Here is a 21943-nt window from a genome sequence, read left to right as displayed (position 1 = left end):
CTTCCCAATGCCAACGTACTCAAACCCCTTCATTTATTTCGTAAAGCAAGCTCATGGAAATTGGTCTTTTCACGTTCAGGGGAAAAGAAAAAGTACAAAACAGTCTAACAAAATACCCTTTTGTACATAAATAGTTACAAAATCGTATCCACTTCAAGTGGAAGGTAAACCACAAGCTTAAATGAGAAAAAAAGTTGGCACGAAGAGAAAATTATTGGCACGAGATCATAAAAAAAAATCATAAATACAATCCTAGTTATATGGCAAAGTGTTACACTCAACCATTGTGGACCTCCAATATCCAGGTCACAAAACAACATTAATAAAGATATGAAAACAACATCCAAGACTAAAACTTCTTAAGATGCAACTACGGAAAAACTAATGTCAGTCTAGCAGTTTTGCTAATGTTATACTTAAAATCATTACAGCACTTAAGAGAGAACTTCAGTGCAGGCCACAACTTCTAGGGTGATTTAAATTTGGCTTGTAGATTTGATGCTGTTTCATCATCCTTTTTTTTTTTAACGTGCTAGTTAAGAGACAATGCATTATCCATAATTCATTGAAAATCAGAGCAGTGGCTCGCAACCACTAGCGGATGGTTTGCGATACCAATACCACTGTTATAAACTTACTGTAAGAAGATGTTTTCAAGTAATGGAATATATCAAAGCTATACATTTATGAAAGATTTGGTCACTTAGAAATATTTGTGTATTTAAAATTGACCGTGAAGTACAGAAACACTTCAGTTTTCAGCTACAATGAAAGAATGCTAGCTGTGGTATTTGGACAAGGACGTTAGGACTGAAGTCGCACAGAGAACTTGAATTTAAGTGAGCAAAATAAAAATAAAATCTAGTTAAATACATTAAGTGTAGAAATGTTACTGTACTTGTTTAAACATGGTACAGATCAGAAAAGATACCAGAACTTACACTCAGTGGTTAAGACTAAATAGGTGTCTTTCATTCAGTATCGAAGAGAACATCTTTTTCTCACACTGAAAAAAGCAAATATTCTGTTTGAAAAAGTGGAAGAAGGGCAAAAACCAAAATGCTGCAATTTCACTTCTATTCTGGTCCTTCTGTTCCCTTGCCCTCTAGAGGCTTTGGTCCTCCTGTGAGGAACAGAGGACACATCAAGGATAAAAGTAATTATGCATGGTTTGGGATGGAGGGACCTTGCACATAGGAGGCTTTGAAAAGAAAATACAGTAGGTTGCTTGCCTTTTTACTTTCTTCTTTTCTTTTTTCTTTTTTTTTTTTTTTTTTTTAAATATTAATAAAAGCATGTGGAAGGACATGCCTGCCGCAGTCAGTGACCTGCTCACTTGCCAGACAGGCTGGGGATGAGCAGAGGCTCCCAGGAGCCCTGTGCTGGCGGCGGGGTAAGACGCAAGCCCGACAGTCCCTGCGGCATCGCTGCCGCTCACCCAGACACGGCAGACTCTGCGGCACAAGCCACCAGCTGCTGCGAGAAGCTGGGAGTGGACCATTGAGGATCAGATGCCCACAGCAGTGGATTACATGGAAAAGAGCCTGGCCAGAAGGTGCTACTGTAATTCATTTCCAACAAGCCTGTCTAACAACAAAGCAGAGACAGAAGAGAAAGAGAGTAACCTTCTGCCACCAGCTTGCACAGATTTTATCTGCAGTAACGGATTCACAGATGAATACAGAACCATTAAGGATGCTGGCTTAGACCTAAAAGTGGAAGTGCCTGGTAAAACGGATCCATGGATGTTTGGTTTCCAAAACTGCTGGGTGACACAAACCTAGTGACCAACCCTGCGGATGTACAAAGCAGTAAAGAACACAGGTTGTGTTCCTAAAGAAATGCAGCTGAAGTGACTTGAAGCAGGGGGAATGCATTAAAATCACTGAAGGGAGTCATTCTGACCAGTTTCATAAGCAACAGACAAGATAAGTTTAGTGAACACTTAAAAAAAAAAAATTCCTTTCTCAAAATGTAAGTTTACTTGTCAAATATTTGCAAATACAACATCCCATAGATCCCTACACCAGGAATGGCAGATGGTGGAAGTCCTTGCCTAAAAAAGGCAAAAAAGAGATCTAAAAAAGGGGGGAGGGGTAAGAAAAAAACCAACTAAATAAATCTTTACTTGTGCTTCCATTGTGGTTGCTGGCTGCAGCAACACAGGGAAGATAAAGTTGAAGACATCTCACCACAGAGAGAACTAAGGTGGGGGTTTTTTGATTTGCAAAAAAAAAGCAGCAAGAAAACAGACCAGTGCCGCAGACAGTGGGGTCCTATCAAAGGAAGTAGTCATTATAACATTGCAGCTATGTGCACTGGCATCAAATCAGACAACTGTTTCCAAAAAGTGTGCTGCAGCCCATTCTTTAAGCTGTACCTTTCCAGAGGGTGTCTAGCAGGAAACAGCTCCCTCTAGCACCAAAAGTTTGGCATTGAAATTTAAGTGACAAACAACCAGCATCATTCCTTTCAATTAAATTCTCCATAATAGTGCAAGGTACAGAAAACTACAGTAGAGTCGAAAATGAGAGCTGAATGTATTTTCATATATTGTCAGTAGGCACTGCACACTTCCCATCAGTCTGCAGCATTAAAGAGTAGGAAAGCAATTTGAAAAAAATAAAATAAAATCAGAATATCAAGTTATTGTCATTAGGTCACCTCAGTTTTCCATTTATCTCAGGAAAAACTAGGCTTTGCTTACTTAGCAAACATATTATAGAACATAAATAGCTGTTTCAACTTCTTAATTAAAAGTGAATTAATAGAATGCAAGAGTCCTTCAGAAATATTTGTGCCAAGTGTTGTAAAATCCTAAACAGATTCCAAATGCTTGAAACGATGGTATAAAAAAAGCCATTTCACAAAAATAACACAAACACATAAAATTCAGCATGCAAGCTACAAAATTTTTTAATTTTTATATTCTAGACACTTGCCAAAAAAGCTAAAATTTTAAAACTCTCAGGAACTTTGTCTTTCAAGAAGGACATAGCCTGCCTATGTGATTTATGCCAGCTAGTTGAGCAAAACCTTAAAGCAGCAGCCAAATTCAACCCCACTGTGACTTACACAAACATTTCTGCTAGCTAACAGTGTCCCTGAAAGCTGCCTCTAACTAATCCACAGGATATATATATATAAAGGCATGCAGGTGACAGCAGCAGTCTGATGCTTTTTTGGTGGTTGTTTTTACAGCACATGTACTCAAATTACCACAAGGTGGCAGAGTGAGCCATCAAAACTTCAGAGAAAGTAATTCTTCACACTGTTTTTCCCTTCTTTTTTTTTTTTAAATATAACTTTATAACAGTTTATTTTAAAGTCAAGAGGAGCAAAGCTAATCATCACCACTAAAACTGGTTAAATATTCTGCTACAGGAAGGACTATTTATACAAAAGCACAGAAGAACCACCACCTTGCTGCTTTCTAGTTTCATCCAGGCAGCAGAATTGGAAAAAAAAAAAAATAGCAAAAGCAATGCAAAGGCTCAGCTGATCTTGCTACAAGAATCAAGTTCTACACAAAGATTATGGCAACAGCTTGAAAAAAAATCTCTCAGTGGAAACTCCAAAACCAAAAATTAAACGCAAAGCACAAATTAGCACAGTTTTTAAAGCATGTTTTTATTTAAATGAAGGCTAAACAACTGAAATCTAATCTACGCTTAAATTTGTACTGCAGCCAAAGTCGTATGCTTGGGTTGCTGTGTGTGGAGCAGCCCAAAATTTGTTTAATTCAGTGTTATTTCTTAATTTATTTGTTTCCGCGGTGTCAGCTGGCTCAGTTTAAAGTTCTGACTGTGTACTTTGAAACAAAACAGAGACACTCAAGTTTTAACATAGCTCAACTTCAATTAGATGTGTAGAAACACATCGGCCTGCAACCTTACCTCTGCTCTCCATTCTAATAAAAATCTGCATATGTTTATGCCCAGTTATTTCTCTCCATTTAATTTGCGCTTCAAACATATTTGGCAATGCCAGTTACACAAACCAGGCAAACCCAAACCAGAATACTGGCCCCAAATTCACACTAGCTTAATGAACAAATTTTTGCTTTAGTAAAGTGATAGAGACATGAGAATTTGCTACTTTGGACTGAAAAAGTTAAACCGCTCTAAAAATTGGAGACTTACAGTGGTTTCAGTCCTGGTTTGCATTAAGGTGTGAAACTACAGGCCCAACTCAACTATTCATCCTTGCTACAGTTAAAAAGCAAAATGCTGAGCTCTGAAATTCATTGCTCTCTTAGTGAGAAATTCACTCATTTCTGTGAAGTGGCAAACAAGCGGAAAGAAGCTTTCATCTTATAATAGTTTGGTATATTTTAAATCAAAGGGTAAAAATAAAATACAAGCTAATTCCTTAATTCACTGTCTCAGAGGATGGGGAAAAAAAAAAAAAAAGGACCTTTTCAAAGCACTTAATATTCACCTTGGGCTCAAAAAGATCTGCCGGCTGAGCCTACAACAGGTTTTGAAAGGCTGATCTTTGTTAAAATAACCCATCTTCAGCTCACACCCAGCCAACCGCCAGTAGCACCAGGCTCCGATGGGACGGGGCAGTGGGTGGGCACACCCGCTCCCCATCACACCCGGCAGCTCCAGACCCCAGCCCAAGCCCAGGTTTCGCTGTTTTGAAACCGGGAGGTGCCACCCAGTCCCTCCCCTCTGGGCTCCCGCCACCTCCCCAGCCCCAGGACCAGCACCCGCTCCCAGGGACTGTACTTCCAGCCTCCCTGTTGGCAGCATGAGACCCGCGAGGTCCAGTGACCGGGTCACGGAGGCAACAGCGCACGCGGCAGGGCAAAGGTGGGACCTTGAAGTCTTCAATGGGTTTAAACAGACCATGACACCACTGGCAGGAAGGGAGGCATTTGTCATTTCTATATGGCTGACTAAACAGTTATTTTAGCTCGAAGTGGGACCTCCCTTTTCTCTTCAAGTATTTTAATTCTTTTTTTCCCCAAATCGTGATATAGTAGCTAAAGCAGCAGTGCCAAGTTTTTCTTCCTGGTGAGCAACGAAGCCCCAGTCCAAACCCAGGTTGCTGAAGTCCTGCCTCTCTTTCCTTGTAGCTGCAGGATCCTGTCTTTTTCCCTTTTCTTCTCACATCCAGCACCTGAAATCATTTGAGACTCAGCTACTCAGGTAGCTATATTTATAGCATTTATATTTTCTTTTTTTCCTCTAGCATTGATTTAGCACCTGCCTGCCTGGCTCACCGAGGCCAAAGCAGTGCCAGCATCGCCAAAAGAAACAGACTGGACTACAGCAACACCAATCCCATCTGGCTTAAACAGAAATTTCTATGTCCACAGAAGAGACGTGTCTGCTCCCAAGTAGGTTTGTTCACATCTGGTTCACACTAACATGCCAGGCTCTCACCAACAGGTGAGACGATGCTCAGGAGACGATGCAAGTTACTGCCTTCGGAGACAGCAACCTCCGAAGGAAAGGCAGGGCAGGCGGGGAAGGGGGGAAGCTGCATCAGTTATCCCAGCCAAACCTGCCTCCAAAGGCAAGACCATACCCTAAGGGTGAGTTCACATCTTGCAATATTAAGCTGCCAGCAAACCCACAAAACACGACTTACACCATGACAAAGAAATCCAGTGTTACTGATACCAAAATCCCTGCCATGCACACATGAAGATGAAGAATTCATCTTCACCTCCAGCTTCTAAACACTCATAATTGCTGTGCAAAGGCACGCCCAGGTATGCACCTACTTATCAGTAAGCCATACCAAGACTAATTTGTTGAAGAGATTAAAATGAAGTATTTGTCATGTACTACAATTTTTTACATTCTTTTTCTTACATCAGGACCTTCATATTCGGGGGTGGGGGGCCGCCACATGGGAAGCCTGCCAGAATACAAACTATTACACTACAATTTAAGATAAATTATTCTTCTTAACTTCACTGTTAACTTCACTGCCACAGCATTTTTCTGCAAGCCATTCTTACTAGTGTACAGCATGCTACACAGAGGTCCATGGCTTAAAAAAAACTAAAGCCAAAGTTACAGAAAACAATTTATTGACTCAATGCTGAATTTGCAGCTACACAGATATAAATTAAAATATTTAAGTAAGTGCAATTACATATGTCAAGTCACCCAAATTGGCACTTTTGTGAATGAAATCCCATGGGCCATACTTTAAGGATGAATATAGATCATGTAATTTACTTTTATAAATTTACCTCAAAGAACTATTTCCTTTATATCAGTCTATTTTGAAGTATATAAGAAAAACATAAGCTATCAGAGACTAATAAAAGTTAATTCCTGAACATAGAATGAAACTGCTGATTCTTAATACATTCAGTTTCTAAGTATAGTCTAGGATGCAAAGCTTGGTCTATCAGTTTTACACATGAATCAATTAGCATTTCCTTTAGCCAAACTTGACATTTTTAATACTCAAGTCTGATTTTTCAAACACTAAGCCTACGGAATCAGGTGATGCTACTCTCTTCAACGATCTCACAGCAGGGTTGAAGAAGTTCCTATCCTGTTCCTCACCCACATTTAGCACAGTTTCAGATCCCATTTGCCCTTCTCTACTCCTGTGGGGCTCCTGTTTTCCTGCCAAGAGCGAGACAGACCAATCCAGCCACCATCCAGCCCAACACAGCCCTCCCCTTCCCAAGGAGCAGCACACCATCAGCTCCCAGATAAGCTGCAAGCCTGGAAACTCAACAGTTGTGACACACATTGAAGGGGACTCAGCTGAGCAGAGTTGCTCTGATAAGCAGCATTACGCCACATTGCCATTATATTTTCTTCCTTTTCTTTTGTTTGGCACAGGACAAATGTAAAAATTAGAGGGGTGGGAAGCAAGAATGAGTAGTGTTGGAGATGGGTAGGGAGGAAAGGCAGGTACGCGGGGTAGGAAGACAACTGACTGTAGCAGAGCAGCTTTGCCGTCCCCCATTTCTCACCCACCAGCAGAGTCTACCTTTTCGTAAACTGCCTGTTACAGGCAATAGGTTGGCTTACCTCAAAACCACAGCTCTCCAAGACAATGATGAGATAATTTGAAACTGAGGAGTTGCTAAAGACAAATACCTTCTTACCCATAGTCCAAACAGGTGACTGGGATTAAAAGGCAATTTTTGAACTTAAAGGTCTGTTAGAGCCATCCAATGCCAAATTAGTTACCTGAACTTCAGCCAAACGTGTTAGTGGCCACCAAAGTTCTAAAAAGTTTTACAATCTTAAACCTGTATGAATTTGCCTCAGGAAATTTATGACGAAACATGACTCCACAGCAACCAGGCATGACTAAGCTTGGGAATTGGCCTTCATCAGAAGGACAGTTTACAGACCATCAAGCTATGCCAAGTCTTTACTTCCTCTGCTTCAGCTAGGCAGTGGGAAAGGAATATGGAAATTGTATTGATCTTGTTAAGACTTGTTGACACACAAAAAGTTGTTATTTTTGGCTCCCCTGGGGGGAGGGTGGGGACATTTGTTCTGGGTTACAGGTGGAATTTTTAAACTGGATTAGAAACAGGAAGAACAGGCAATTTTAATCTGGAACTGAAGTACCTGCACATGAAGCTAATCAGGAACAACTCCAAAACCTTATAAGGAAAAAGGAGAAATCCCCTTTTCCTGGTTTGTCTTAACTGGGAGTTGTCCCAGTAGAGAACAAAAATATGCTTATCCAAAGCCTTCAGCTGCATTACTGCCTTTAAAAGTCAGAGGCTGGAGAAACACCATAGGATCACAGTAAAATAGTTGTGGAGAAACAAGATGTTTCAATGGGATACTTAAATCAGCCTTCCTGTCTTTCAAATACATTTTGTTTGTTTTGTGAATTATTTTCTTTTTAAATGAGCTTCCCTCAAAAGACAATTTAATTACATGTTTATTTTTGCATTTTAGATTTTTTTTTTTCTAATGGGAAGTAGGATTAAAAAAAAAAAATCTCTACTTCCATGTAATGCCTCCCAGATTACATATAATAATATAAACACGTTGGGGTTTTCAATCTTGCCAGTGGAACCTGCTCAAACATATGAAAATGAGTTGGAAGGTTCAATGACCCACCCACACCAACAGACTTTTAACACCAGCTCAAGATTAGTACATTTGGTTCAACATACCCTGCTGGTCATAAAGCTTTCAGCAGAATAAAGTAAAGAAATTAAGACATTCATGATTATAATCATCCCATAAGATAGGGATAAACGTGGAAAGGGTAGATGGAAAATTAAAGCCTGCCATCTCGTAGAAGTCAGTGAACAAACTAATGAGCATAGGAAATTACAGGGTAGCACCATGCATTTCTTTTTGGCTTTCCAGACTCTCAGAAGTCAGACAATTAAATGCTTAACACAAAAGCCTAAGTTCTGTAGTCAAAAATCCAAATGTTGGTCGCATGTCCAAATGCAAACAAAATGGTTTCACTACAAAAGATCTCTCCTACTGACTGCACAGACCATAATTATGAAAGGCACTTAAGTTTTTCACCATTAAGAATATATATAATTGCCTTTTTGTGCCTTTTCAATATTTATAGCCAACAGTTGGAAGCTTGTATTAAATCTGTTCTATCCATTTTCACATTCATTGCACAAACATTCACATCTTTTGTTGCAATGCCAGTTCCTAGGGGTTTTTCCTCTTTTTTTTTTTCTTTTTTTTTTTTGGTAATGCTAAGGAAAGTCTCAAATTGTTTTGAGACAGTTTGTTATTTGCCCCATGTTTTCCATTAGCTATATGGAATAAGACTGAATATCCTACTAAATGAAAATTGACTTTGTGCTAACAAATATATCGGCTACTAAATACAGCACGACTTATTTTTAAACAACTACTTGTAGCAGAGATGAGTTTTATATAAGTTTATCCAAATACAAAGGACTATAATGATTGGCAGCTTTTAAATAACAAAATTTGTTTTAAAAAAACACTGTCCTGGAGTAAACAGCCAAAAAGTAACTCCTAGTCAGCACCTAGTTGTAATGATAGAAGCATTTTAAAGGACCTCAGCCCAGAGAACAACATCAGGAAGAGCAACTAGAGTGGCCAGCAAAAGGAGACCACAGTCTATCAGGTAGGGTTGCCTACTAAAAATAGGGTTAGTGGTTAGCTGTGCTTAGGGGATTCCCCAAGAGCTGTCAGAGCAAGATTAAGGTATGACAATTCTCACATACTTTTGCTGGTAGTGGGGTTTTTTAGAGTGCTTAATTAGCCTACAGGTTTCAACGCAGCCAGGATTAATATTCATGATACCAGTTTAAGCACAAGGACTGCAGTCCAGACAATCTAGGCGTAACTAAGCCAAACAAATTGCCATGAAGGAAGCACATCACTCCAGACTTAGCCTAGATAAACTCTTCACACAATTTTCCTTGTAGTGGGCAAGAGCAATCTATTTTCTGAAAAACCTTAACTTCTGTAAAGCCTAGGTCACTGGACTTCAACATCATAGCCAAGTGGTAACCACAACTACACAGTATTCGTTCTTCAAATGCATCATTAAAAAGGTTGTTATCATTAAAAAAATCCCGACGACGTAGGCTTTGTAGTATGCTGGTCTTCATAGCGTACCAGGTTTGTTAAATGGGGCAGGTGTTCCAAATCATGAGGAAATAAGTTGCAATGACCTTAAAGAGCTGTCTTTTGTCAACTGATCTGCGATAACTGCTCATGTGAACATTTTAAGCTTTCCATTACAAACAAGCTTTGTAAATTTAGTAACAGGCTAAGGTGGCAATGCTGTTCGGCTGACAAAGGAGTAACCCGGTAAACCACCTCTGCACAAGCACTTGTGGTCATCTGTCTGCATCTGAAGCTGTAACAATCCCAACTGCTCACATTTCATCTACCTTCTCGGCAATACCAGCATTTTACCTTGTTAAAACAAGACCTTGGAATTGGCCTTCTTGTGCCTTTGAGACTGAGAAGCTTAGCAATGAATCGCTGGGTTGGGGGGGTTCAGCTCTGTCCCGAGTGCTGAACATCATCACGCTCCACCCTCTGCTTGTTGCATTTCTCCCTTGCCAAGCAAGAAAAACCCAAACCAACCCAGAAACACAAACCTCACACTCCGGTTGAGAGAAGGGGAGAGAGGGGGGGGGGAAAAAAAAAAAAAAAATTCAGTTCCCAAGCACAATTCCATCCCAACCCAGCCAGCAACACACTGATTTCCAGAATCACCCAGAGCATCAGGGCCACCTCCACTTTGTAAAGTGAGGTTTTCTAGAAGCCCCCAATGCCGTAGGAGACCTTGACCACCCCCTCCAGAGGTTACTTGTTGCAAACGGCCACCACTGACTCAGGGTTGAGGCAGTGAGGAGCTCCGTGCTGCAGCTCGCTGGCTTATTACCATGACACCTCACATCCAGAAACAAAAAGAACCAGCACGCGTTGGAAACTGTGCTCTGCCAGAACTTGCAACAGAAATATCTCGGTAGTACTATAATCAACAGAAAATACAGTGAGTTATTTTCTGTGGCTGGCCTACAACCATTTTATATTGCTGGCTTACAACCAACCAAAGCAAAAAACACAAAACAAACAAAACAAAAATAAAGTTCGCCTTTCCAACTACTGAGGCAACAGCGTGTATTTGCTGAAGTAAAACTGCACTGTTCCTTTTTGCTTTGGACAGTTTTGTTTTTTTTTAAGAAAAAACGTGTTGCTCGGTTTCTTTATATTTATGAATCAAAAAAACCCAGATACAATGAAAGCATGAGGAAGGGGGAGCAAAGATTATACCACAACTAATTTCAAAGGTTTATACCCCGACACATATTTTATATTCATGTGCTTAAACAAAGCATTAAGATTCATTTAGACAGATACAATTTTCCCAACATTCAAACATACAACTCCTCTTAGTTCAGCTTACACTTTAAACAAAAGCTTTGTCATTTGATTTTGTGTTTTAAAAGAAGATAGCAAAGAATCATGTTTGTTTATTTTTTTGGAGCAGCTGAATTTACAGCAGCATGTTTCAGAGCGTGTCTTACAACAGATATTAAACTTACTTGAAGCATCAACAGTAGGTCACATGAAAATTATTCCCAGACTATCAGGCAAATGATCATACCGAAGTATGTATTTGCATGTCAAATCAATCCTCACTCAAAAATTTACCTCAAAAGCTGCTGGTGGTCACATCCTCCCCCAGCTGGGATTACTCCTCTGTGCAAAGGAGGCAAACTTTAGAAAAATGCTGAAGTACCTTCCACAGAATAATCTCCAAGCCCAAATTTATTTGTTAGCTCAGGTATTTCCTAAAACAGAGGCTGCATTTAGTAACTCCAAATGTCTATCTTTTAGGTTTTGGGTTTTTTCCTTCCTATGAGCAATGGTAAGATTCTGAAAGGGACCTGAGGTTTTGGATTTTTTTTTTTTTTTTTAAATATCACTTGGCGATGAATCAATTTCCATATCTCAGATGGGCTTACTGGAGACACTGCTCTGATTCAACTTGAGCATATTTTTGCACTCCTAGAAGCAGAACACCAACCACCTAAGAAATTTTAATGTCAAATGGGTAAACACCCATAGAGGTCAAGCATGTGTAGGGTTATGGTGGTGGTGAAGCACGGCCCTTCTCAGGTCACCACCCTGCAACCTAAATGCAGCTCTGAGTACCATAAAACAAGATGGAAAAAACAAACAGCCTTCCATTGCCGAATGGGTTGGACTTTTTCTTGGCCACTGGGAGAACATCTGATACCCCAGTGAGCCAACCCCACTTGCCACAGCTGCCTCCTCTCTGACTCGGGCTAATGTTCTGGCCCTTTAACGGCCCAAGTCCAACGAGCAGAAGTCACGCACGTACCCATGGCCAGCCTATGGGAGGCTGCCCCGGCACGAAGGGCACACAAGACCACCGTGGCATGGTGGCAAAGCAGGCAGGGTTCAGCCCATCTACTTTGCTTCTGCCTATTGAGATGAAGTGATGTAAAGCAGCTTCAGCTGATGTAGCAGATGACTGCCCTTACAGGGAAGGACTCGACTCTCTTGATTCAGTCTTACCTGGCACTGCACGCACAAGGGAAAACCATCAGGAACAGGTCCAAAGCTTAAAGAGTATGAGAGAAGTCACACAGTGACACTTCACTGGAACGCTCTGCCAGCCCCTAAAAAAATCCTTTCTGGAGGGAACAAGCCATTCAAACTGGTTTGGCTGTACCATTAAACCCTACTCAGAGGGAATCTGGAAACACCCTGCTCTTTAACATCCCCCATTAGCAGCTCTAGATGGCTCTTTCTCAGCACTTTGAAATCCCTTTCATCTCATCACACCTGCTGAAGGGATCCATCAGATCCAAATCCACTTCCATGCATCAGACAGCTCAACACCAAGACCTAACACCTACATTGTCAAATCTCCAACTCCTTAAAACACTGTATTTGTACCACAGGTTACAGAGATGGTCACAGGGACGTGATTTTCACTCGCTCTATCACACACAGACACACACACACACAAGATCCTGAAAAGGCTAGAAGTTGTGAATAAAGCTTATCTACTGCTTACTCCATTCCCTGACTTGGCTGGGTCTGTATTATTTGTTCAATAACTTTACCAACAACTGTAAAGAGATAGAGGTACTGCCAGCTATTTCTTTGTGAGCAGGGGCTTCGCAGTTAAGAACGCAAGGCAACCCAACAGCAGTGACTTCTTACAGCTGGTCTACAAACTGCCTACTGAACTAGAATTTAATTTCTAATAACTGCTAGTGACATATCTGGCTGTCACATCACAACTAATTTTTTTTATTTCTTTACTGAAGTTCAAGAATGTCCCTCCATTTGTTATACTAGTTTCTCCCCCCCACCGGCCCTAACAAAGACAGACATTTACAAGTCGGTGGGTGGTGCAGCTGCCAAAGGACCAACAGCAAGTGCTGTGGGATGGAGAATCCAAACACACCGACACAAAAACCATGTCCGCGGGACAGCAGCAGGCAGTCTCTCAGAATCTTAATCCAATGCATAAGGGAAACAGGTTTTTCAGTCTCTATAGCCTTTCCAGAGTGGTACCATATGTCACGTGCTTTGCTTAGTCTAAGTTAACTAAGCAAAGGGTTAGAGATATAACTCTGAATTCCTTGTGTATAATAAAATAAATACCCTTGGTTTCATAACAGAGTATTTTTGCCTAGATCTTAAGCACCATTCTTTATGAACATTTAAGCTAAATCTTGATACAGAGAAGCTTACCAGTTGTTTTGCAAACTAATTTAGACCAAGCATATGACAGCCATCAATTTACCAAATCTTAACAAGATACTGCTTATCAACTGATAAGCAAGCGACATTTGTTCTTAAACACTGAATGCATACCTTCACAGCAACTTAAAATCCTGTGTTTGAACTCTGAAATTGGACATTCACATTCCTTGTTAGAGATTACTGCTTATCTCCTGAGTTAGTAATTTACGGCTGAGTCTGAGGACTCACTTTTAACATTAAAAGCAACTCCAAACAGAGCTCAGCTAAAGCATGGCAGTGAAGCATCCCCAAAGCACTCTGATGGACAATAGGTGTGATCTCTCCCATTGGTGCCCCACATAAGCCCTTGCAATGCTATTAGAAACCCAACTCTAAACAGGTTTGAGCACTAGGTCAGTATCTAAGCATTCCTAAGTGTACTGAGAAATATGACCAACGTTAATTACCTGCTTGTACAGCCCTAGAATGTCCTAAAACACGAGAGAGAGAGAGAGACAAACACCTTCCCACTCCTCCCGAGTCTGGCACAAGAATATAGGAGTGACAAACATGATTTCAAACAGCAGTGAGCATTTCCTGAAGATAGTGGCCTAGGACGATGCTGGATGACAAGAAATGGGAGACCTGTGCAGAAGCACTGCCGTCTCCTCCAGGAGCCAGGTGGTAGCCAGGAGGTTTATTCCAGGAGCACCCGGTGGGACTTGTGGCTGCACTGCACTCACCAATGCTCCTGAGCTTTGGGCACAGAGGAACAGGGATGATTAGTGACAGTGTGACTAAAAGCAGAAGACTCCCACACAAAGGCTGGGCATGGTGACTGAGGTAAATCGGCTCCCAGGCTGCAGAGGACCGGGAGGGCAAGGCACGAGGACACCACGCCTGTGGTGTTCAGCATGAGGAACCGAGATCCTGGCAGCCTTGTTATTAGCTTTGGCCTCCGCTGGCCTTCTGCTGGTACCCGTAGAGCTAATGACTGTTTCTGATCTCTGCTCTCCAGCCACACTGGGAAGGGCTCATTAAGTCAGGAGCCTGGCAATAACCCACAGCAGTCTGCATACATTTAGACAGCACTTCTCTGCTGGTGAATTAAGCCACAGAAACCCTGGAGAGTGAGGTGCAGAAGGTAGATCCACAGGGAATCGGCTCAGCAGCAACAGAGCTGGATCGAAACTAGCTCTGTAGAAACCCAAGGTGTCTCTGCATCCTGCTCACACCCCCCCCGCCTGGTCTAGAAACATAGCTCAGGAGTTACTCACACCATCCCTGCATCGTCACAAGCTTTCCTCAGAGCGTGCTTGCTGCCCCCACGCAGCGCTGTGTCTCAACTAAAGCATGCAGCGGGACCTGACCTCTCTTTGAAAGATCATCACAGCACATGTAATCCAGATAACCCTTACAGGCTTCCCTGTCAGTTGTTGAGACTTTCTCCTTTTAAAACAACATCCTCGGTTACATTTAACACAGATCATGATTATTATTTCTACTGTCCAACATATCTAAGGGAGGCTCATCTGCTGGATTTTATCCATTTAATCTGCAAATGGTTACTCGCCTCAGGCAAAGTGTCTAGTTCAAGAAACAGTAGTCAGACTGTAAGCTTTTCATCTGCAATTGGTGATACAACTACAGTGGTTTCGGGTTATAAAGTCATTGTTTCTACGTACAGGACCCATGCACTTCTGCCAAACAAAGTTCCTAACTTGTCACATTAGTTGCTCTGCCTTCTTGCCCTCACCAGCATTTTTAACCCATTTCACCAGTTCCAGATCTGAGGTTTTTTGCTCCTTCATGAACCCGGCAATTGCTGTAGGTAGACTGGCAAATGTGTCTACCATTTTCTTTTTCCTCATCCTTAATTCAAATAAAGTAGTTCGCTATATTTCTACTACATTCCCTTCTGTATTTTCACTAATACTAGCACTTAGCCACAACAGGCAGACCCATGGTTGATGGCCAGCATGAAAATGAATTAGAGACCTCAAAGCAGCTGCTACAGGGCAAACAGCCCTAAAAAACTACCAGGGGACGAAAGAAATTGCCACCTTTCTTGGCACTCTCAGATACCAGAAAAAGACTGAATGAATGCAGCAGCAGCTCCGAGGCCCCACATATTTTATGGCCAGCCAAATCCTGCAAAATCAGGTAAAATTTCTACGTAGGTTCCAGCTGTACTTTTAACTAAACCTTTTGGCACTTGTGAATGTACAGGAAGCAGCCAGGAGTTCTAGAACAAGCACATCACCTGGATGTGTCTAGGAAAACAACCAGCAGTGCAATAGTTCTCTTGAATGTTCTGTATATACTTTATAGCTGTTCTCAAATAGGGGATCCCACAGCTTCCTTCCCTTCCTTACTTTGAGTGCAGGACACCAAAACTGCACTGCTTATCCTTGGTATTTATTCTCCCACAACTGAACGGACTAGAAATAAGGCAAGATTTGGTTGTGGATCACTGTCACAAACAACAGACTTCAGCTATCTGCAGTTCATATAACACCTTGACTCCACTTCGGCCAAAGTGGCCCAAAACTTGCCTTGAAAAAGCATGCAGTGTGGGGCAGCCTGCACTCACTAGTGTCCTTGGCTCCCCCCAACATATTGAAATTCTGCCCTGGAGGATTGGGAAGGCCTTTTTGCAACCTCCCAGAGATTGCTTTATGGTCGCAAGCAATGTACTGACACAGCACATGTGTTACGTGCTCTCTTCTGCCAGCTCTGCTCGGGTGGGCACTGTATAGATGAAAGACCACGCTGACAGACAGAGACAGTTGCTCCTCAAGTTTCCACAGCAAGTTTTGCCAGAGGAGATTCTCCAATGTTACAGTCATGATTTAGCTGGCTCTGTACAGTTGTCTCACCCAGAGGTCAGTTCTGCACTTTTTTGCTATTGACTTGCACTCTTTTTTTTTTTTTTTTTTTGGAAGACTTATGAATGAATTTGAAAGTCAGGAACAGCAAATGCCTTATGGTTTTGGTGGTTTGTTTGTTTGTTGTTTTTTTAAAGCACTGAAATACTACATTTTCATTTTAGTACATTAAGAAGCCATGGATTCCTACCAACATAACCTGAAATTTCAGAGCAGTTTCCTTCCAAGGATACCTTGATTTTCTTTCCAACAGCACGCAAAAAAAAGTCTAAACTAAAGACTGAATGCAAGAACGCATACTGTCTGAAATTATTAACTTGCACTGTGAACTTACAGAAGGTACAAGCTGAGTAAGAAGAGTAAGAAGGTGGCTATTAGAGATTAGCTATTTACTAGGTTAAGGTTACAGTCACACACAGTGTGCGTATAGAGCACAGTTGGCCATGGAAGTATATGCAAAGACTACTTGCCCTTCAGTGAACCAGCTGATAGCTCCAGGTAGTTTAGGGTCAACAACGTATCCTTAACTATATCATGGGGATGGCAGGGGTTGGGCAGGGGGCTTCTTTGGCATTTGAGGGAATGGTCACAACAGGGAGCGTGCAGGGAGATGACAGGACAACACTACGCTCAGAAAGTCTACAGGTTAACTTTGTACTGTGCTATGTAATAGAGCTTCCTGGAGTTACTTCAAAAATATTACATCCTGTGGGAATTAATTACATCATTTTTATATTTTAAACAGTGGAATAAAGGATTTTTTGAGCAGCAATATTGGTATAATAGAACCTTAGGCATTTCTCCTTTTTAGGCTTTGGCAATAGCTGAGCACCTTGTGGCATCAGTACAGTCTTACTTGGTAACTATGGGAGTTTTATGTAAGGCTAACCGGTCTTATTTTTGCTGCGAGTGATTTAGAATTCCCAAAGGACAGGGGAAGGGGAACAAATATTGTATTCAACACTGATCCAGAGATGTACCTGAAGAAAAAAAAGCACAAGTCCCAGTAATAAACTGATTGAGTTGCAGTGTGCCTGATTTCAGAGACTTTTCAAAAGTTACTTATAATTCTCTTTTTCATTCAGTTAAACCTAGGAAGTCTTTAAAAAAATAAAATAATTTTACAGATGTAATTTGAGTGGAATTATAAAGGTTTATCAGCAAGAAAACTTGGGTTTAAGCTTGATTTTTATACCCTGGCAGAAAAAACTCAGTACTATGCTAACAGCTTTACAGGAACTGATTAAACTTGCAAACCTGATCTAAAAATGTCAAAAGATAATTCACAGAAAAGAGATAGTAACAGCTAATGTTGACACAAAGGATTAGTTTTTCAAAGATACATATCAAACAAGTGAAACAAGGACCCCATCTTTTATTTCAATGCATTTATTCTTTTGATTGAAGAAAGAAGGCTTTTGTACACAGCCTGTATATACCTCAGTCTTCATCACTTATGAGTCCACTAGCTAGTTTTAAACCTATTTGACAGCATGGAAGATTTACAACATGAAGGGAAGAAATCAAAAAAAATGCAAAGAAACTGGAAGCAACACACTAAAGGGCTGGGAAGCACACAGAAGGCACAAGTTGGGAACATTAAACACTGGAAAACACAAATATTTACACACATTCTTATGCTCACAGAATAACTTCTTTTTAAAAATTAAAAAACCAGTCAAGTACTTCATACCAACACAAGTGACCTGAAACAAAAGTTTGGCTTTTGGCTTTCTAAATTAAAGTTAATATTTAATACTGAGTTTCCCTCAGTTCAGTTACTAAAAGTTCTATGTTAGCAAATCAGAGCACCTACTCGCTTTCAAGTTATAAATACACTTTTATATACATTACAAATAAAAGATGGCCTCAAGAAAAATGGAGCTTTGCTAGTTTTTAAGTAAACATGGCTTACACATATTCTCAGATCTTGTAAAAATGCAATGCTTAGATCTCTGATGGGTAGCATTTTGCCCAACAAAGAAGGAAAGGACTAGCCCAAGCTTTCACTCTTGGCTCTCCCAGCAAGCTGGCAGAGGGCTCAGGGGAGTGAGCTGGAGAAGCTTGAGCATTTGGCAATGGAAGACCAAGAAGTCAATATCTGGCTGTTTGACAAGACAATTTTCTGGCTGTAATCTCATTCTCTTAAATTAAAACAAACAAAAAATGCTCTCATTGCCCTTCTGGTTAATGGCATTTCATTCACTTGAACAGCCTGCTGTTTGAGTGCTTAATACGACTATTACCAAGAATAAATTTTATTTATGATTTCAAGCCAGCAGAGGAAAGTTTCAGAATACACTCACAACACTGAGATGGCTCACATGACCACGTTAACACCTGGAGTAAGCTTTGTTGGTGAGTGCATGCTCTACTAAAAATAACAACATACATCACATATGAAGAAAGGGTTATCAGTAGACCACTTATCCAAAGAACACAAAAATCCTGACCAAGCAGCATCATGCAAAACAAAGGATTCTTGTATTCATTATTCACTCAATACCAAAAAGCACCATAAAATAATCTGAAGCAACAGTTAAATGCTGAAAATTAAATAATTGGAAGCAATATACTGAAATAGACTTACAGCAAAACATACACAAGATTTCTTCACAAGAAATATTCCACTGCCTTTTATTACCTGGCTCTGGTGTCAACATTTTTCTCCAGAATGTTGTATTAATGAAAGGCATGAGGATGCAAATCAAACAAGCTCTTTTGCTAAGCACAATTTTTTTCCGCAAGAAGTGACACCATGTGATTGTCCAAAGTCCTAGACGCCATTCAAGAAGAATCATCTAGGGATACATTTTGACATTATTAAAGTCCTTGATTTAGCCTTGCAGTAGTTCACAGTTTACAAGCACCCACAGTGAAGTATCAAAAGATGCAATAAAGTGCCTGTCCTTTTAAAAAGAAGTCTGCTTTTTTCTTTTAAGATCTCCTACATGAACATTTCAACACCGAATCCCACACTTAATATGGTTTTAGAAGGTTCTGTTTCAGGTCAGTATCTTGCAAAAACTACTTAAATATTCATAAGCTTTTTACACAACATGAAAAGCAAAAGTAACCAAATAACCTCTTACTGCTAATACATCTGGTTGTCTCCACTGTTTCCTACTTCACCATTAGAATCCCAGGAAAAACAGTAACTGTTTTGAGACCAAGCACAAAGACGTCCTAATTATTAGAAATCCCTCAACAAACCTAAGCAGCAGAGCAAGATTAATACAGTCACAAGACCCAGAGATTAATCTATTTACCAAAGAATCCGTGCAACAAAGCAGTCTAATACTAAAGATTACTGAAGCTAGATTTTCAACAAGATAAGAAGGGTCCAGAGACCTAAACGGTGCAAAACATCTCCCTAATAATGGCTTCTTCTAAAAATAAAAATATGTTCCAGAGGAAAAAGATATTACCTTGCTGACTTTTAATAAAAACATCTCATTTTAAAAAAGTCAAACTCTAGATGGGTTAAATCAAGAGCCAAAATTACTATAAACTCATTACAACATAAGCCAAGTAACAAGCTGACCAGTAAAATAAGTCCTTTGTTTTTAATGATCTTTAAAGTTCAAGAATGGATGCTAAAAAAAGGCCTTACCTGACTCCCACCTCCCCCCACCAAAAAAAAAATCCCCTATCTTGAAACAGCGTAATGTTCCAAATCAGTAAACTAAAGCCAAATTTTAACTGAAATTAGAAAACAAAGTCTAAAACTCTAATTGTAAAAACATTATCTATTCCGTATACTTCACAATTCAGATATGGGATTCTCTCCCAAAAAACTATTATAACCACTTTATATGGAAAGAAAAACAACCAGTGTCAGATCTAGAACACAAACTTTTTACTAAGCTAAAAAAAAAAAAAAAAAGGCTAATCAGCTCAAGCTAGCTGAACTGAAAGAAGGCTCTGAGGTACCTAGACTTGATGACCACCTGCAAGCAAGCATCACATGTCAGACTTCCAAATCCCAGTTCAACAGAAGGTGGTACAGTGACATTCAATAACCCAGAACCTGGAACATGACAATTCAAACTAGAAATTTCAGGGGCTATTGGAGTCTTTGTTGTTTTTCTTGTAGACTGGTAAAAAATAAACATTCAGTCTGCTTACCCAAAGGACTCAGCAAATCTTATCACTTACACCAGGACCAGACAGTTTTCAAAAGACACATTCACTGTAAGTTACAGGTAGGCTACAAAAGACACCGAGGAGCTCCTGTATGTCAATTGATCTTAACCCATACTTGATTATTTAGTCAGAGACTTCCACTTGCTCAAAGTTGAAAGCTATGTTCTTAATAAAAAGAGTATTTTACATGAAAGACCTTAAACCAACCTAGTGCTGTTGTCACTTGAGTTTGCGCTGAAAAAAAATGCTCACTCTTAATGCTCCCATCATCCAATATTTTCCATTTAGCAATTACTTTTTTTTTTATTTGCACAGCATGAACTAGATAGGAAATACCATATAGCTCCTAAGAGCACGTGCTACATGAGGGGAGCGCATGCTGGACTGAGCTGTATTCTGCGCTTCACAGGCTACAGTCTTTAAATTGACACCACTGAACATCTGACCAAAAGAGGATGGGAAAAAGAGGTCCTGGCTGCTCATCCACAGACTTCCAGGGACCCGTAATGAAGCTCAAGGTGCTCTCCTAAGCCTGGGAGAAGGCTCCCATCAACACAGAAATCCTTCCTTCCACCTAGGGCATCCAACAGAGGGGAAAAATGAGGATGACAGAGGGATTAACAACCTCTTACAGCTCCCAAATTCCATGCTCCAGTTTCAGAGGCCAGCCAGCTGGTCACAGATCCCAGAGGAGCATTTCCTAGATAAAGAAAACTGTACCACTAGACAGTGCTGCCCACTCCCCGCTGCGTCCTCAGCAATCCTCTGCCCCAGTGACCCAGTCAGGACGGCACATTAGTATCTGCTGATAAACCACGCTGCACACTGGGGCACGCCAGGCAGATAAGTTGCCTGGGGGAAGCAGAGGAGGAGAAAGCATTCAGTGGTGGAAAAGGAGTATAACGGGGCAGGGACTTTTCCCTACATACTGAACTTATTTAATGTTCAGCCCTTAGTCGTCAGAAACTGCAGGTCTGTGGAAATAGATGTTTTTAATGTAGCCAAACGTTAAGCGCGATACAAGAATCCATGAGTAAACTCGAGGCTACACTATAGCTTAAATTGTCAGCACTAACTTCTACATTTACACCACACCTAACTCAAGTTTAAAAGCAAGTCGTACCAGCCACATCCTCCCTTCCTTTTTGTGTTAAATAATTATCTTTAATAATGCTTTTATAATAGGCCTTCATTTTCCCACAGTCTCATTAACCTGGTGACTTGAAAACAATAGGACTTCTTGCATGCAAAGACAGAGGATGCAGCTGCTTCCACCTATAAATAAGATGTTGTTGTATCAGATGTGACTGCTATTGTTTCAGCAGTCCATCAGTTACATGAGAAGATTAGAAGTAAGGGTCAAGGTGTATTTTTTCTTTCCTTTCTTTGAATTGAGATGACCACTATCTTAAAAAGAAAAAAAAAAAAAAAAAAAAGGTGAACAGAAGAGAAATACAATAGTTTATGCAAGTCACCTCCCATACACTCTAGCTTCTTGACATAAGACAAACCTCAACAGTAATGACAGAAACCACTAAACAGTGGAACAGGTTTTGTATTTTAACATTCATTTATCAGATTTTGGAGCCGTCATATTCTGTACATCCAGCAATACTTTAAAACACCTGTGGGGAAAAAGTAAAGCTGAGCTTTCATTAAGATTTTTGTAGCTGGAAGGTCTATCAGTGCATATTCACTTGTATTTTAATC

The 21943-nt window shown here is 40.5% G+C and overlaps 1 protein-coding gene across 3 annotated transcripts in view; it reads right to left on the bottom strand.

Moving 5' to 3' along the window:
• Positions 1-21943, bottom strand: part of RAPGEF2 (Rap guanine nucleotide exchange factor 2) — a 193439-nt gene that overhangs the window by 133656 nt on the left and 37840 nt on the right. The window lies entirely within an intron of this gene.

Source organism: Harpia harpyja, chromosome 2, assembly GCF_026419915.1.
Source record: "Harpia harpyja isolate bHarHar1 chromosome 2, bHarHar1 primary haplotype, whole genome shotgun sequence".
NCBI classification, from domain to species: domain Eukaryota; kingdom Metazoa; phylum Chordata; class Aves; order Accipitriformes; family Accipitridae; genus Harpia; species Harpia harpyja.
Note: the sequence above shows the minus strand (reverse complement) of the source record. Positions and strands in the feature narration are given on the sequence as shown.